This window comes from Ambystoma mexicanum, chromosome 3p, assembly GCF_040938575.1.
Source record: "Ambystoma mexicanum isolate Mex_15411 chromosome 3p, UKY_AmexF1_1, whole genome shotgun sequence".
In the NCBI taxonomy this organism is placed as follows: Eukaryota; Metazoa; Chordata; class Amphibia; order Caudata; family Ambystomatidae; genus Ambystoma; species Ambystoma mexicanum.
The window spans coordinates 446,194,924-446,211,326 of NC_090925.1; the positions used below are offsets into that span (position 1 = coordinate 446,194,924).

General features: G+C 50.4%; 1 protein-coding gene and 1 non-coding gene across 2 annotated transcripts in view; both read left to right on the plus strand.

Moving 5' to 3' along the window:
• The window catches only part of LOC138579912 (formin-I-like), a 1,210,893-nt gene that overhangs the window by 536,150 nt on the left and 658,340 nt on the right, over positions 1–16,403 (plus strand). The gene's annotated exons all lie outside the window — the stretch shown is intronic.
• On the plus strand, positions 731–833 carry LOC138581591 (U6 spliceosomal RNA). Its single transcript, XR_011304653.1, has one exon. It is a non-coding gene; the product is annotated as a U6 spliceosomal RNA (small nuclear RNA).

A 16,403-nucleotide genomic window follows, 5' to 3' on the forward strand; every position in this document is an offset into this window, starting at 1 on the left:
TCCCTTGCTGATCATTTTAGAAGTCCTGGCTGTATTGGGTGAATCAAGTTGGTTCACGGTTATGGATCTGTCTGCTGCCTACCATCAGGTGCCGTTGTCACAGGAGTATCAAAACGTTACAGCATTCATCACCACGGAAGGGACAGTCAAATATCTTAGAATGCCTTTTGGATTGGCTTCAGCTGTGGCTGTCTTTCAACATGTTATGAAGAAAGTGTTAGAGGGTGTTGAAAACATGATTGTTTTTCAGGGTGCCCTCATCATTGTTGCTGATTGTGTTGAGCACCATGACAAGGTGTTGAGGAGAGTGCTTAAGAGGTTGTGTGAGGCTGGCTTGACAGTGCTGCGCAGCAAATGTAAAATTGGGGTACATGAAGTAGAGTATCTTGGGCACAGGATTTCGTCTCAAGGAATATTTCCCAAGCATGGATTGGTCGAAGCAATAAATAAGGCCCCGGCACCGCAGAATAAGGATAAGTTGAGATTGCTTATGGGCATGTTAATAACTTTGCTCTCATCTGGACTCTGTTGAAAGCATTACTTTAAAAGGGGATTACCTTGTAGGGTCAGAGGAATGTATGAAATATTTCCAGGAGATTAAGAGATTAAGAGAGGGATCGCTAATCTTCTAGAGGGGGATTTTTGAGTGGACAGAAGACGGTGTTGAACGTGGACGCCATCTTATTGGGTTTAGGAGCATCTTTATCACAACACAGCGTTAGCAATATCCTCGCTTCAGCAGCACATATACTAACATTTGAACGATACAGAGAAGATCAGCATGGCCCCTGCGCAAGGATGACACGCAAATTTGTGAAGCGTTCCAAAAAAACAAATAATAATAAAAAAATAAAAAACAGGACAGTGGGAAGGAGGAGTATGTAGTAGCATTTGCATCTAGGCCATTGAGGGACACATAAATAAATTATTCAGTTGTAGAGATAGAAGTATTGGCAGTATTTTGGGCCATTTTACATTTAAAATTCTTCCTCTGGGGCCAATGGTTCATAGTAAAAACAGAGTCACCGACCTTTGGTACAGATGTTGGCTTGTGGGAGCTGATCCAAGGGTTCACCCAGAATTTCTAAATGTGGTGGCAAATTGTCTCTCTTGTCTTCCGGTGGATTGTGGCAATGAAGGAGAGGAGTTGGAAGGGAAGGAGGAAGACATTGTTGCCAGCATTGAGCAGGGTGCATTGAATGAAGAATATTGGAATGTGGCGCAAAGAGATAATGTAATTCTTAACAAGGTGGATGGCTGACTGGACGAGGAAGGGTGGCCCTGAAGGAGTGATGTGGACAGTTCATGTGATTGTTTTTATGAAGTAAAGGATGAATTGGATTTGGTTGGATGGAGACTCAGGAGGGGCCATAAGGTGATTCCCCCTAAAGGTATCAGGGACGAACTGATAGAAATTGCCCACCAAGGGCACCTCGGTATCAATAGCACCAAGAGGGTGCTGATACAGAGTTCTTGGTGACAATCAATGGATGGTAGAGCAGAGAGAGAGATAAGGAATTGAGGGAGCTGTTGGGCAAGTGACAAGAGTAGAGTGGTGCGTGAGACACCGCTCCGGCCTGTGCAAGTGCCTAAGGAGCCTTGCAAAAGGTTGCAGTGGACACTATGGGACCCATTCAAGGGATGGGTGAAGCTTTCAAATTAATTTTCGTTGTACTAGATTATCACTCGAAGTGGATAGAGTGGAAGTGGGCAAGTGAAGCAATAATGGTGTAACTAAGAGATTTTCTTTCATGTGGGGTTTCTCACAGAAATAGTAACTGATAATGGTGTGCAGTTCTGTTCTGAAACATTGAAGAAATTCTTGCTTCAGTTTGGGATTAAGCACACACGCACAGCCTTGTATCACCCCAGGGCAAATGGGCTGGTGGAACATGCCAATAGTTTCCTTCAGGGTGGTGTTCAACTGACTATGAGGTCGGGGATGTTGTGGGGTGCAGTTCTGAAACACATGGTTTGGAGTTATTGCATCACACCCCACTTAGTTACTAAAGTGCCTCCCTTTGTTTTGTTGAAGGGATTTCCACCGGGGACAACATTCTGTCCGGGTTGGATGGGGTGGCATGCACTGTGAGTGTAGACCAAGAAGTGGTGGTGAACATTGGATACATAACTTGTGTGCTTTTCCCACGCCATACCAATACCAACGCTAAGGACAATACCATCAACCTCATCCACACGTTCCAGGATTACATGCACTACCACATCAAGTGTTCAAGGCCTAAATGCACACATGGATGAGGGCAAAATAAAATCAGACTTCTTAAAGGTGTTGAACCATGCTCGTCCAGATCCTGAGAAGAAATAGATGAAGACGATCACGCATGTCTTCTTTTCTCAGCTTTTTCCCCGCATTTCCCTTCAGTGCAGCGATGGTGTTAGGCTGGTCACATTGCAGAAGAAAGTAAAGGCAGATAGTGCAGTTAAGGCCAGGAGATGAGAACCCAGAAAGGGGGAAGACCTTTGCATCACGTTGACTCTGCTCAAGAGCAGGAGACAACAAAGACCAAATGCTGGTGCACTTGCTACCCGATAATCTCTACTTTCAAGATGGTGCCAATCTTGGGCTCCCAAGTGTACATGAAACAAATCTGATCCCTTTTGTATGCTACTTTGGGGCATACATTCAGGACAACAAGCTGTGCTTGCAAGGACTTGATGAGAGTGAACACATTAAAGTCAATTTCATGTTGATCATCCTTTCCTTTCTTTCTTTGTGGGGTCTTTCTTTTACAAAACTCTTTTGCTTTTTTGATTTACATTGCTGGTCATGAGTTGCAGTATTCCATGCAGACAAAATGCAATACATTCTCTTGTTTTCTAAATATCAGAGTTAAAAACATCCCCAATGGACTGTGGTGATGGAGTGGTGGTCACTGAGGATGGTGGTGAAGCGAGGAGTGTGGATGAAGGGAGGTCAGTGCTTGATGGGGGGCACATGAGTGGGAGAGTTAAAAAAGTTTCCCAAAAAGCTTAAGTATTTTGTTTGTGTTTAATCATTGTGTCATTTGGTTTTCTGTTCATTACAGTTGTTCATCTTTACTATTTACATTGGTTTCGTTTCCAAATGTTTTCTTGTTTCTTTGTAAGGGGAAAGATGTGTTATGTCCTACAAATGTTTGTTCCAGAACCACATGTGTTCTAGAACACAGAAAGGGGGCCGTTAAGGAGAGCAGTTACGGCTAGAGAAGCGGTCGCTGCTCTCTGCCCTCCAAACAAATACACTTACCTCTGTTAACCCATGTATTCGGTGTCGTCCCTCAACAGTTCACATTTCTTAAAGAAAGGGGCACATGAATCATCATAGAATTGGGGTTACATTGTCAGAAAGAAATATTATATGTTATATTATTACTTTCCCAGTTAATGCTGCTTCAAGAGACTCTCGAACCTCATTCAGAATTGTTGTGAGAATTACATTTTGTAGCTGATTTAAATCAGGCATTTGTTTGATGACCTACATTGGATGAATGAGTCATAAATAGCAAGGCAAATTCTAAAGATAGAATGCTGAGCCTGGGCATTCATATCAAGAGATATGCTATATGATTGGTATGAAAAAGTATCACATTTTGAAAATACTATGTTTTAAATCTGTAAATCAGGATCTTATTGCCTAATTGTAGTGGTTATGGTAAAACTGCCCCCTCTTAAGTAATAGGTTGCTTATCTGTAACTCCTGTTCTCCATCATTGGTATCTTTCATGGATTCACATGCTGTTTGAATATTCCAGTTCATTACGCTGGGAAATCTCTGTAACATTAAAGCAGGTTAACTTTACATTTTTAAACTGCTTGTCACTTTAGTGCTCTCTTAGAGTAATACTGGGTATACCGTCCACAGCCAATTGGACAGGTCCAATTAGCTCCATCCATGGTGGCCATCTTCAAATTTGGCAGTGTACGTTATGTGGCAGCATGAGCCAAGAAGAAGCAGAGAGGGGTAGTAGGGAGGGTCTTGTGTGAAGTCATAAAAGATGTCAATGCTGGAGAAGAGTTACAACTAATTAACTTATTCCTTCTCCAGCATCAGATCTTTCAGGGATTCATGTTTGAATATGATTATACAGCAGTACATATAGACAACCTTAACAGGTGTAGACATAGCTCAACAGGTGAAAACAACTCACCTTTGTAATTCTCACCTCATGTGAACAGGTTGCGAAGCACTGCCTGGCCTATTCGGGACTACTCTCCTGAATCCTTATCGATGCAAAAGAACCATGTCACGGTAAGGTCAGAGCTCCACGTGGCTATCCTGAAGATGTTGAACAGGGTAACACCGGACAGGAACGCTGAAATAGAAGCCATGGCCCTCCTTGCGTGTGCTCTTGTTTTCCCTCGAAGGGGCCTGTAGGCCAGATAATGTCAGTGGGAAATGCATGCCGACCGACAACTAGCGATACAAGACCTTGAAAGGGTGTTGCCCTTGCCACTAGGTATGAAGGCAACAAACAATTGCAATGACTTCAAGAACTCCTTAGTGCGAGCCACACAGAATTTAAGGGTTCTGGTGACATGCAGGGAATAGATGGATCACTCAGCCAGAGACAAAGGAGAGCCAAAGAACACTGGCAGGAGCAAGGGTTAATTAAGCTGGAATGCAAAAGAGACTTTCGGTATGGAAGAAGGGTTTGTACAAAGTACCACCTTATACTGACGAAATAAAGGCAAGTAGGGCAGCTTGCAGCAGAGGGTGTTCAGTTCTCCCACCCATAGGGCTGAAGTAATGGCAACTAGGAAAGCCTGTCTTCCAGGAGAGAATCTTCAACGAGGCTTTCTGCAGAGGCTTGAAAGGAGGGCCCATTAGCTTTGAGAGGACTATGTTGAGTTCCCAAGCTGGAACAGGATCAGGGAAAAGGGCAAAAGCATGAAGCAGTCTTTCGAGGAATTCTTTCAATAACCTGTAGTACCAAAGGGATGGAACACATAAGGCACAAATGTAGGCTGAAATGGCTGCTGAATGCACTTTGATAGAAGAGTGTGCTAAATACAGGACACATGACGTCTCCAACCTGAACCTGCAACGGTTCCATGTGTTGAGTTTCACACCATATAGTAAAGCACTTGCATTTGATTCTGAAGCAGAACAAAGTAGATGGCAGATGTGCCCTTGCCAAGATGTTTCTGCAGTCCGGAGGTAGCAGAATGTTTTTGTATTCTAGGGCTGCAGGAGCAAGGCCATCAAATCGAGAGACACTGAGTCGTGGTGCAGGACGGATCCACCATCTCTGGAAAGAAGGTCAGCTAGTGGGGGCAACCTGATGGAGAGAGGCAACAGGTGAAGCAGGTCTGAGTACCAAATTTGCCATGGCCTTGCCATAGCCATGAGGATCACCGTGCAGCAGTGTTGTCTGAGTGTATTACGAACTCAAGGCAGAAGAGGGATAAGGGGAAAAGCATAAACGAACAGTCCTTCCATTGGGAATGAAAATGCATCCACAGCCTCTCCCCTTGGGGAAACCTGCTTGCAAAACTGGAGCATTGCTTGTTGGTCTCTGTTGAAAACAGATCCATCTCTGGCTGACCCCATGTGGAGAAGAGACAGAGAACCTGGCCTTGGGGCAATACCCATTCGTTGCAGGACCTGATTGCCCTGCAAGTCCGCTATCATATTGTGGACCCCTGGCAGATGGAAGGGAATCAGGGACATGTTGTGCTCCAGCACCCATGTCCACAATGCCTGCGACTTTGATGACAGAATGGTCCAGCAGGTCCCACCGTGCTTGTGAATATAGAACATGGTGGTGGTGTTGTCCGCAAAGACGTGAACCATCCGGTTCTGCAATTGTGGCTTGAAAAACTTCAGGGCCCAGAACACTGCCCTCAGCTCCAGAGCATTGATATGTAGGGCTTTTTCTAAAGGATAACATAGGCCTCTAGTGGGCATGACTCCCGTGTGAGCTCCTCACTCTTCTAGAGAGGCATCTGTAGTAACTGTGACTTGATGCTTTGGACGTCAAAAAGAGGGCATGCTGCAAGGTTTTTCATCCCGACACCCTGATATTTGCTGCTGCCAACGGGCATCCAGAAACTCCTGAAGTGGTCTAATTCAGAGTCTGCAGTATGGGGTCATTGAGCTGAATGAGGTAATCATTCCCAGGTGGGACTTGAAATAGCAGACTGAAGCAATCAGTAGGCCTAACAGCTGCTGGACTTTATTCAGGATGGCATTCACCCACTCCTTTGAAAGAGTGGCAGCACACGTGAGAGTGTTAACGTGTGAGCCCCAGAACAGCGAGTTCTGAGCATGATTTACGCGAGAACCCAGGTGATGTAAGGCATAGGGTTGTCTCCTTGGTGTGTTGCCTTGCTGGTGGAAGTGATGGGGGTGCACAAACCAGTCATCCGGATGCGGGTAAACATGAATGCCTGAACACAGAATGTGGTCCGCTACAGGGGCCAGGCAATTGCTGAACACCCTTGGTGCTGACTTTCACCGCAAGGGCCTTGAATTGATAGTGTAACCTTGAATCTGAGAAAACGCCTGTGCTTCTGTTGAATGGGAATATGAAAGCATGCATCATCTAGGTCAAAAGAAGAGATAAAATACTTGTTTTTAGCTGGTCCAAGATGTACTGGAGCATCACCATGCAAAAGGTTTGGGGCTTGAGGAATTTGTTGAGTCTTCCAAGTTCTAGTATGGGTCTCCAACCTCCCTACTTGTTTTCAACAAAAAGTATCTGGAGTATACTTTGGGGCCCCGCAGGTGTGTTGGTACAACCTCTATTGCCCCTTTTTGTAGGAGGGACTGTACTTCTTGTGCTAGCAAGGATAGGTGTGCCTCTGCCTTTGGGACAGGCAGAATGGAGGGGAGGCGCCCAATGAACTTCAGGGTGTGACCCTGTTGAATGATGGATAATACCCATTTGTCTTTGGAGATGGATTAACACTGTTTCAACGAATTTGGCAAGCTTCCCACCTACTGTGGTGGGGGTGTTGAAGTAGGGGGTCAGGACCGGGGCCTGGTCAGGCCTGCTTCAGATCTTGGCTTCTGGAGGAAATGCTGTGACATCACTGGTTTCCTCAATAGGACTGTGATCTTCCCTTCTAACCCTATCGAGGGGTGCCTGTGCAGGAAGCCTGCAGATGGTAGGAGGATCTATATTCCCTCAAAGTCTGTGAAAACCTTGATTTTTCCTGAGCGAAAGGACTTGTGACGTTGTTGCAGGGTACCCAACGAACAAGCTTTTTCGATGTCATCCTTGATGGGATGCAGGGCTTCATCCAAATTGTTCCCTAAGAGATCAATGCTATCAGACATATTGACAATATTGGACTGGACATCCAGCTGTAAGATGATGGCTGTAACCCAACCTTGATGGTGTAACACTACACCCTTACTCATCCTGTAGAGTCCTGTGTCTGCAATGTCCACATCTATTAGGATAGCACGGTTGATGCTGCTTCCCCCTCATGGAGCAGTGTAAGTGCCTCATCCCGCTTATCGGCATCACGAAAGTCAGGGATTGGCCCCAGCTTGAACCAGAGCTCCCAGTCATAGCAGGAGAGGATTGTCAAAGAGTTAGCCACCTTCAAGGTTGTACCAGACGTTCCTATTGCAAAAAGAGTCCAGTTGTTTGACTTCCTTGTCTGGGGGTACCATACCAGGGGAAGAAGGATTGGCAGAGAGCTTATGGTGGGCTGCAGAGATGACAGAGTCCATGCAGGGTTGTGTACGTCGTCATCTAGGTGCCGAATATGGGACCTTGGACCTCTTCTCGAAGCAATCTTTCTGAATGGATTCCTCATGATTAGAAAGCCGTCCTCCCAAATATCTTCAGTACCGGGTGGCTATCACCGACTTGCTTGCAGATTCCAGCCTTTGATAAAGGAATCCCTCATTGTTCTGCTCCTCTGGGAGAAGAACAAATAGCTTTGCCGCTCATGAGAGAAGAGCATGAAATGAGACAATCTCATCTGGAGGTGAATCTCTTGGAGATTGATCTAGTGGCTCACTGTCACCTTGCGCCATATCCTCAAACTTGTAGTGAACCATCCAATCATCATCTGTCAGATAGTCATTGCTGTCTGTATCTGTGTGGGTGACTGACGGCAAAGGTGTGGCCCCTGGGGGGGTATGGAGGGTGGCATAGGAACCAAACCATCTTTCACAGGAAAAATAGCAGACTGTGCTGGAGAAGGCCACAGTGGAGCAGGAAGCTATTGCTGGAGCTCCGAAAGCATTGTTTGTAGTGTGGACACAATGTCTACAGGAACGTCCCTTGAGCTCAAGGGCACAGGAGCCTGGTGAAGACTGGAATGTATGTCATCCGGGAAACGAGTAACTTGAAAAGGTTGATCAGGGCCTTGCTTAGGCAAAGGTAGATCAGGACCTTGCTTAGGTAAAGCTTGCAGTTGCATAATAGGCAAAGGTGGCACACTCCCTTCATCGTCATCAGAGAATACTCCCTCTTGTATGTCTGCGCCATAATCAGTACCCTGCTGTAGCAGTTGTTCAGGTGGAGCCATGAGCCAACAGGGATCTGCAGGTAGTGGATATGGAGCCAATGAGAACACTGGCTGAGCATGAGTGGGCCTGGGGAGCTAAGACAATGCTGACATGACCTCTCCAGTCCACAGCAAATCCTTTTGGATAAAAAGGAATAAATGGCGTTTGAGCAGGTGTGGTCTACCATGAAGACAAGTTTGGCAACAGAGCAGGTCTAACTGGCAATGAGGTGCTTAAACATAGACAATGTTGTTCATCAACGAGGTGGGTGATGGAATAGATGTAATAGTTGGATAGTTGGTCTAGTCATCAACGAGGCAGCCAACAGAGTTGCCGATGGGATGATGGTTGTTGTCATTTAAGAGGCCTTAGGCCACTGGTGGGCCATCAACGGGATTGTCAACAACAATGGTGTAGACAGAAGGACTGTAATTGTGGACTAGCATTGTTTCTCCACGGCATGCTTAGATGACAAAGAGGCCTACAAGGGCGTTCTCGGTGACATGGTAGTGAACAAGGTGACCATAGGCATAGACGAAGATGCCAATGACACCATCAACGAAGAAGCAGCTCAAGCATGTAATCCATGTCCCTTTTTTCCCCCTCTTCCCACAGGAAAATTCCTCATAGGACCTCTATTATGAAGGAGTGCGATCCAGGAGTCTGCTGTGCCTAGCAGAGGTGTAACCACGGTGAGGCAGGGCGAATCACAGGCCCCAGTACCATCATCCAACCAAGCCACTAACCTCTTGTGGTGATCCTTGCGAGTCTTGGACGATAACAACTTGCAGATGGTGCAGTTGTTTAAGTCGTGGTCCTGGTACAGACTGTAGAGACATTACTCACAAAGATCCTTAATGTACACATTCTTAAGGTGACAAGTAGAGCAGGCCTTGAACATGCTTTTCTTCATGATGTCCATGAACTCCTGAGGTCCTCAAATGGGGTGCAAGAAGTATAGCAATCCCGCAGGCAATGGAATGGGCTGAACTTTCACACTAGCTGGCGAGAAGTGACTTGGCACCAAGCCAGAAGCTGTTATGGAAAATATTAATCAAAAATAGACAATATCATTAGATTTCACGAGCAATAATTTTAATAATTTTAATAATAGCATGCACGTAGTGCCAAAATCAATAGGGCGTAAATCAGAATTTGCTCTAAAAAGTTAGGGATCAGAGTGAGGAAAATGTGATTACATCTATTGAGAAATTTGTTGAGAAAACATTAAATTCCCATGCTTCTTGGAAGGACCCAATCGCTTGAAAAACATCCCTCTGGAATGTTTGATGTTGTTCAGCAGGACCCTAAAAAGATGCCGGCATGTACACTTTATCGCAAAGCTCTACTCGTCTATCCAACATATGTCCAGTGGGTTGTTCTGGTTTTAGTTGCTTTCTCCTTGGACACTTAATTGCGACATCAGTTGTTTATTCATTTTGAAGGACCAAAAACTGATGTGGTTAAAATGTTCATCACAACCTATATTGGTCAAGTGTCACCAAATAAGTTTCTTGTAAAAAGCACTCTCTGCCATGAGGGTTCTAAGGTGTTAAAGAATAGCGCTTCCTTTACAAGGCCCTGGATCTTCAAGGATACTCTTCTTAAGGTGTACTGCAACAATGAGTATGAGCTGTAAACATTAAATGAAACACACATGTAAAGCCAGTTGTCTTCAAAAAAACGATTCGGTAAAACTCAGTTGCATTAGATAATTGCACATGTGAAACCTATTTTACATGAAACCAAAAATGTGAACATGAAAAATGAGGTGGGCATTCCATCCTAACACCATAATTCCTAATAGAGAGAGAGTCTACTGTGAAGTGACATTTTCTCAGCTAACACTTTATATATCACCACTAAAACACTAATAAATAAAATAACACAAACTTCACAAATTACATTCAAAATATATTTGTCATTGTGAAAAAAAGACCCAAAGTTCGGCCGGCTCAATGGACAAGCCATTCTCCCCGGATTGGGTGGGGTGATTCACAGATTCTATCTTGATAAAGCCAGATGTGCAAATGATAGAACCTTACAGTCACAGGACCTAAAACAATAAAAGAGGAAGGAATAATTCCGTAAAGTAGGAAAATACAAAGCCAAGTAGATCTTCAGCCATGTGTCAAAGTGGTCATTTTAACAACATGGAGTACGAAGAACATCTCAACATATTATGTTAGATAAGGCCTCCATTGCATGTAGAATAAGAGGCCAATCCCTGACTAATATCAGGGATGAGCCTATGTCAATATGTCACGAGACACCTGAAACAAGAAGGGCATACACAGAACATGTTTCCACTGCCAACTCTTCTGATATTTCTGTATGGTGATTGGCACATTTCCTGGAATCTGCCTGCCCTCAAAAGGAGCAAAGATGATGCTGCTGGGTCCAAGGTTTGGGTTTGGAGGAGCCATTTGAAGAATTCTCATTTGTAATAACTTGTGTAAGGCCTAAAGTCCTTTCTGCTTCCAGCTGCATCTGTTTTAATGGTGTTTAAATTGTAAAAGTTAACAAAATCCAAACGGGAAAGATCCTCTGATAGCGAGTTCCCTTATCCCTCAACTGGGAAGTGACTGATCTCATGTTTTTGCATTTCTGAATAGTGCATAGTGCTAAATCTTGAAATAGTTCCAATTGTGATGACAAGGGGCTAGATTACAGAAACTTTGCACTGGTGCAAGTGAAAAGGGGCAAAGCTGCACAGTATTAGCACTAGGGCAAAGTTTGCCCTATTTTTAAAAACACTGGGACCTATTAGAAAACTATTTCACCATGACATGTACAGTTTGGCATGTTATAATCACTAGTGCAAAAATTGCCATAGTGCTAAATAGATGCATTTTCAATGCGGTTTTTCACTCGGGCAACATTTGCCCGAGTGCTAATACCATTCCGTATTAGCACTAGAGCACACCGACACCTGGAGTCGGTGGACAATTTTTGCCCGGTGCTTGCACCATGACAAAATGCACTTGTCACGGTGCTATAGTTTTCTAATGTGCCCTGAGTTTTTTAGACTTTGCCCTAGTGTTTTATTGTGCAACTTTAAACTTGCACTGGTACAAAATATCTGTAATCTGGCCCCTGCATGGGATATGTTGTGCATCAAGTACCTTTGCGATATTGACAGGGTAATTCATAGAATTTCGCAGAAAAGTGTCGCAAGCGGCTGGCGCAGAGTGTCCGCGTGCGATTGTCTGCGCCAGGCACGTGCGCTAAAACCGATTTTAGGCTCCCAAACCAGCCGTGGCGCAGAGTATCGCAGCGACCCTGCAGCAGCGCCAGTAACGCCCCCAAGAACGCCCTCGCGCAAGGAAAAGCCATCAAAATCGCTAAATCATCGCAACGGGCTGCGCTAACCCTGGACCAGTCTACAGGGCTGCCAAACAAGGAACGCAAAGCGGGTAACGTGCATATCAGGGGTACGCGTAAAGTTATACACGCGATTAGCCAGGGTACGTGTATTACAGGGGTACGCGGGAAGTTCTACACGCGATTGGCCAGGGTACGTGTATTACAGGGGTACGCGTGAAGTTTTACACGCGATTAGCCAGGGCACGTGTATCACAGGGGTACGCAGGAATTATCACACGCGATTTGGCTGGGTACGTGTATTACAGGGGTACACGGGAAGTTCTACACGCGATTCGGCTGGGTACGTGTATTACAGGGGTGCGCGGGAATTCTCACATGCGATTTGGCCAGGTACGTGTATTACAGGGGTGCGCGGGAATTATCACACGCGATTTGGCTTGGTACGTGTATTACAGGGGTGCGTGGGAAGTTCTACATGCTATTGGCCAGGGTACGTGTATTACAGGGGTACGTGGGAATTATCACACGCGATTTGGCTGGGTACGTGTATTACAGGGGTACACGGGAAGTTCTACACGCGATTCGGCTGGGTACGTGTATTACAGGGGTGCGCGGGAATTCTCACATGCGATTTGGCCAGGTACATGTATTACAGGGGTGTGCGGGAATTATCACACGCAATTAGGCTGGGTGGGTCCTCACAGGTGTTCCCTGTACACCCTCCACGGCCCCTGCAGGCAGCCCACAAAACAGGGGACTACCCTGCACACCTGCTCATGTCCCCCTGCACCCCCACCCCCCAGCAGTGCAGGGGCAGCCTCCACCAGGCCCCCACTCATGTCTCCCACCACCCCCACCCCCCAGCAGTGCAGGGGCACCCTCCACCAGGCCCCCATCCATGTCTCCCACCACCCCCACCCCCCAGCATCCAGGGGCACCCTCCACCAGGCCGCCACCCATGTCTCCCACCACCCCCACCCCCCAGCATCCAGGGGCACCCTCCACCAGGCTCCCACCCATGTCTCCCACCACCCCCACCCCCCAGTCACCAGGGGCACCCTCCACCAAGCCCCCACTCATGTCTCCCACCACCCCCACCCCCCAGCATCCAGGGGCACCCTCCAATAGGCCCCCACCCATGTCTCCCACCACCCCCACCCCCCAGCCACCAGGGGCACCCTCCACCAGGCCCCCACTCATGTCTCCCACCACCCCCACCCCCCAGCCACCAGGGGCACCCTCAACCAGGCCCCCACTCATGTCTCCCACCACCCCCACCCCCCAGCAGTGCAGGGGCAGCCTCCACCAGGCCCCCACTCATGTCTCCCACCACCCCCACCCCCCAGCAGTGCAGGGGCAGCCTCCACCAGGCCCCCACTCATGTCTCCCACCACCCCCACCCCCCAGCAGTGCAGGGGCAGCCTCCACCAGGCCCCCACTCATGTCTCCCACCACCTCCACCCCCCAGCAGTGCAGGGGCAGCCTCCACCAGGCCCCCATCCATGTCTCCCACCACCAACACCCCCCAGCAGTGCAGGGGCACCCTCCACCAGGCCCCCACTCATGTCCCCTATCACCCCCACCCCCCCGCCACCAGGGGCACCCTCCACCAGGCTCCCATCCATGTCTCCCACCACCCCCACCCCCCAGCAGTGCAGGGGCACCCTCCACCAGGCCCCCACTCATGTCCCCTATCACCCCCACCCCCCCGCCACCAGGGGCACCCTCCACCAGGCCCCCACTCATGTCTCCCACCACCCCCACCCCCCAGCATCCAGGGGCACCCTCCACCAGGCCCCCACTCATGTCTCCCACCACCCCCACCCCCCAGCAGTGCAGGGGCAGCCTCCACCAGGCCCCCACTCATGTCTCCCACCACCCCCACCCCCAGCAGTGCAGGGGCAGCCTCCACCAGGCCCCCACTCATGTCTCCCACCACCCCCACCCCCCAGCAGTGCAGGGGCAGCCTCCACCAGGCCCCCACTCATGTCCCCTATAACTCCTACCCCCCCGCCACCAGGGGCACCCTCCACCAGGCCCCCACTCATGTCCCCCACCACCCCCACCCCCCAGCAGTGCAGGGGCAGCCTCCACCAGGCCCCCACTCATGTCTCCCACCACCCCCACCCCCCAGCAGTGCAGGGGCAGCCTCCACCAGGCCCCCACTCATGTCTCCCACCACCCCCACCCCCCAGCAGTGCAGGGGCAGCCTCCACCAGGCCCCCACTCATGTCTCCCACCACCCCCACCCCCCAGCAGTGCAGGGGCAGCCTCCACCAGGCCCCCACTCATGTCTCCCACCACCCCCGCCCCCCAGCAGTGCAGGGGCAGCCTCCACCAGGCCCCCACTCATGTCTCCCACCACCCCCACCCCCCAGCAGTGCAGGGGCAGCCTCCACCAGGCCCCCACTCATGTCCCCTATCACCCCCACCCCCCCGCCACCAGGGGCACCCTCCACAAGGCCCCCATCCATGTCTCCTACCATTCCCACCCCCCAGCAGTGCAGGGGCACCCTCCACCAGGCCCCCACCCATGTCCCCTATCACCCCCACCCCCCAGCAGTGCAGGGGCACCCTCCACCAGGCCCCCAACTCATGTCCCCTATCACCCCCACCCCCCAGCCACCAGGGGCACCCTCCACCAGGCCGCCACCCATGTCTCCCACCACCCCCACCCCCCAGCATCCAGGGGCACCCTCCACCAGGCTCCCACCCATGTCTCCCACCACCCCCGCCCCCCAGCCACAAGGGGCACCCTCCACCAGGCCCCCACTCATGTCTCCCACCACCCCCACCCCCCAGCAGTGCAGGGGCAGCCTCCACCAGGCCCCCACTCATGTCTCCCACCACCCCCACCCCCCAGCAGTGCAGGGGCAGCCTCCACCAGGCCCCCACTCATGTCTCCCACCACCCCCACCCCCCAGCAGTGCAGGGGCAGCCTCCACCAGGCCCCCACTCATGTCTCCCACCACCCCCACCCCCAGCAGTGCAGGGGCAGCCTCCACCAGGCCCCCACTCATGTCTCCCACCACCCCCACCCCCCAGCAGTGTGGGGCAGCCTCCACCAGGCCCCCACTCATGTCTCCCACCACCCCCACCCCCAAGCAGTGCAGGGGCAGCCTCCACCAGGCCCCCACTCATGTCTCCCACCACCCCCACCCCCCAGCAGTGCAGGGGCAGCCTCCACCAGGCCCCCACTCATGTCCCCTATCACCCCTACCCCCCCGCCACCAGGGGCACCCTCCACCAGGCCCCCATCCATGTCTCCCAAAACCCCCACCCCCCAGCAGTGCAGGGGCACCCTCCACCAGGCCCCCACCCATGTCCCCTATCACCCCCACCCCCCAGCAGTGCAGGGGCACCCTCCACCAGGCCCCCACTCATGTCCCCTATCACCCCCACCCCCCAGCCACCAGGGGCACCCTCCACCAGGCCGCCACCCATGTCTCCCACCACCCCCACCCCCCAGCATCCAGGGGCACCCTCCACCAGGCTCCCACCCATGTCTCCCACCACCCCCACCCCCCAGCCACAAGGGGCACCCTCCACCAGGCCCCCACTCATGTCTCCCACCACCCCCACCCCCCAGCCACCAGGGGCACCCTCCACCAGGCCCCCACTCATGTCCCCTATCACCCCCACCCCCCAGCAGTGCAGGGGCAGCAGGCAGTCAGGCAGCAGCAGGTGGGAGCGTGCTCGGGGCTCTGGGGGGCAGTACTTCGGCCTTCCGGGCAGGAGCGTGGTATTCCGTGTGCGTACGCGTGGCCAGCTTGGTACGGAGTGATTTGGCACGTGAAAATCCTGCACGTCAGCGTGAAAACCGAGGAAAGGCCCTCAGCGCGTAAGCGCGTCTGTGACGTGACCCGCACGGGTGTTTCCCACACAGCACGTGATGACAGAGCACACGTGGAAAGACTGCATGTCAGAGTGTAATCGCGTGTGATTGGTGGAAATGGCCCTACACGCAGAAGTGACAAAGCGTGTGATTGGTGGAAATGGCCCTACACGCAGAAGTGACAAAGCGTGTGATTGGTGGAAATGGCCCTACACGCAGAAGTGACAAAGCGTCTAATTGGTGGAAATGGCCCTACACGCAGAAGTGACAAAGCATGTAATTGGTGGAAATGGCCCTAGCGCGTACACGCCGCGTAAGTGACGCTGGATGTGTGGGCCTGTATAAAAGGTACGTGTAGAACAAGTTTTCCTTGTATGTGCTTTTCGTGGAGAGCGAGTGGGTGAATTCTGTACTTCTTGTCGTTTCACACGCGATTTACTTCACGGCGTTTCAAGTTCGTATTCCCTGTTACCTCTGACAGCTTTTTCTCTTTTTTCGCTTTTACTGGTTTACCTGGGCCTGTTCCCTCAAACAGTGTTCCCTTCTACTGTTGTCCTGTCTCCTCAGACAGCGTACAAATCTTCTTTTGGCGGGGGTGTTGCCAACCAAACGTGCTCTTTTTACACGCTCGTTTACCAGGCAGACGGTGAGTCACGCACGTATCTAACATCTGTGCTTGCCCCGTGTGTAGCCTACCCCTTCAGAGGTCATTCTAGGCTGCGTGTGACACGCATACGTTCATACATTGTGTTACTGGGTGCCACAGCGTAG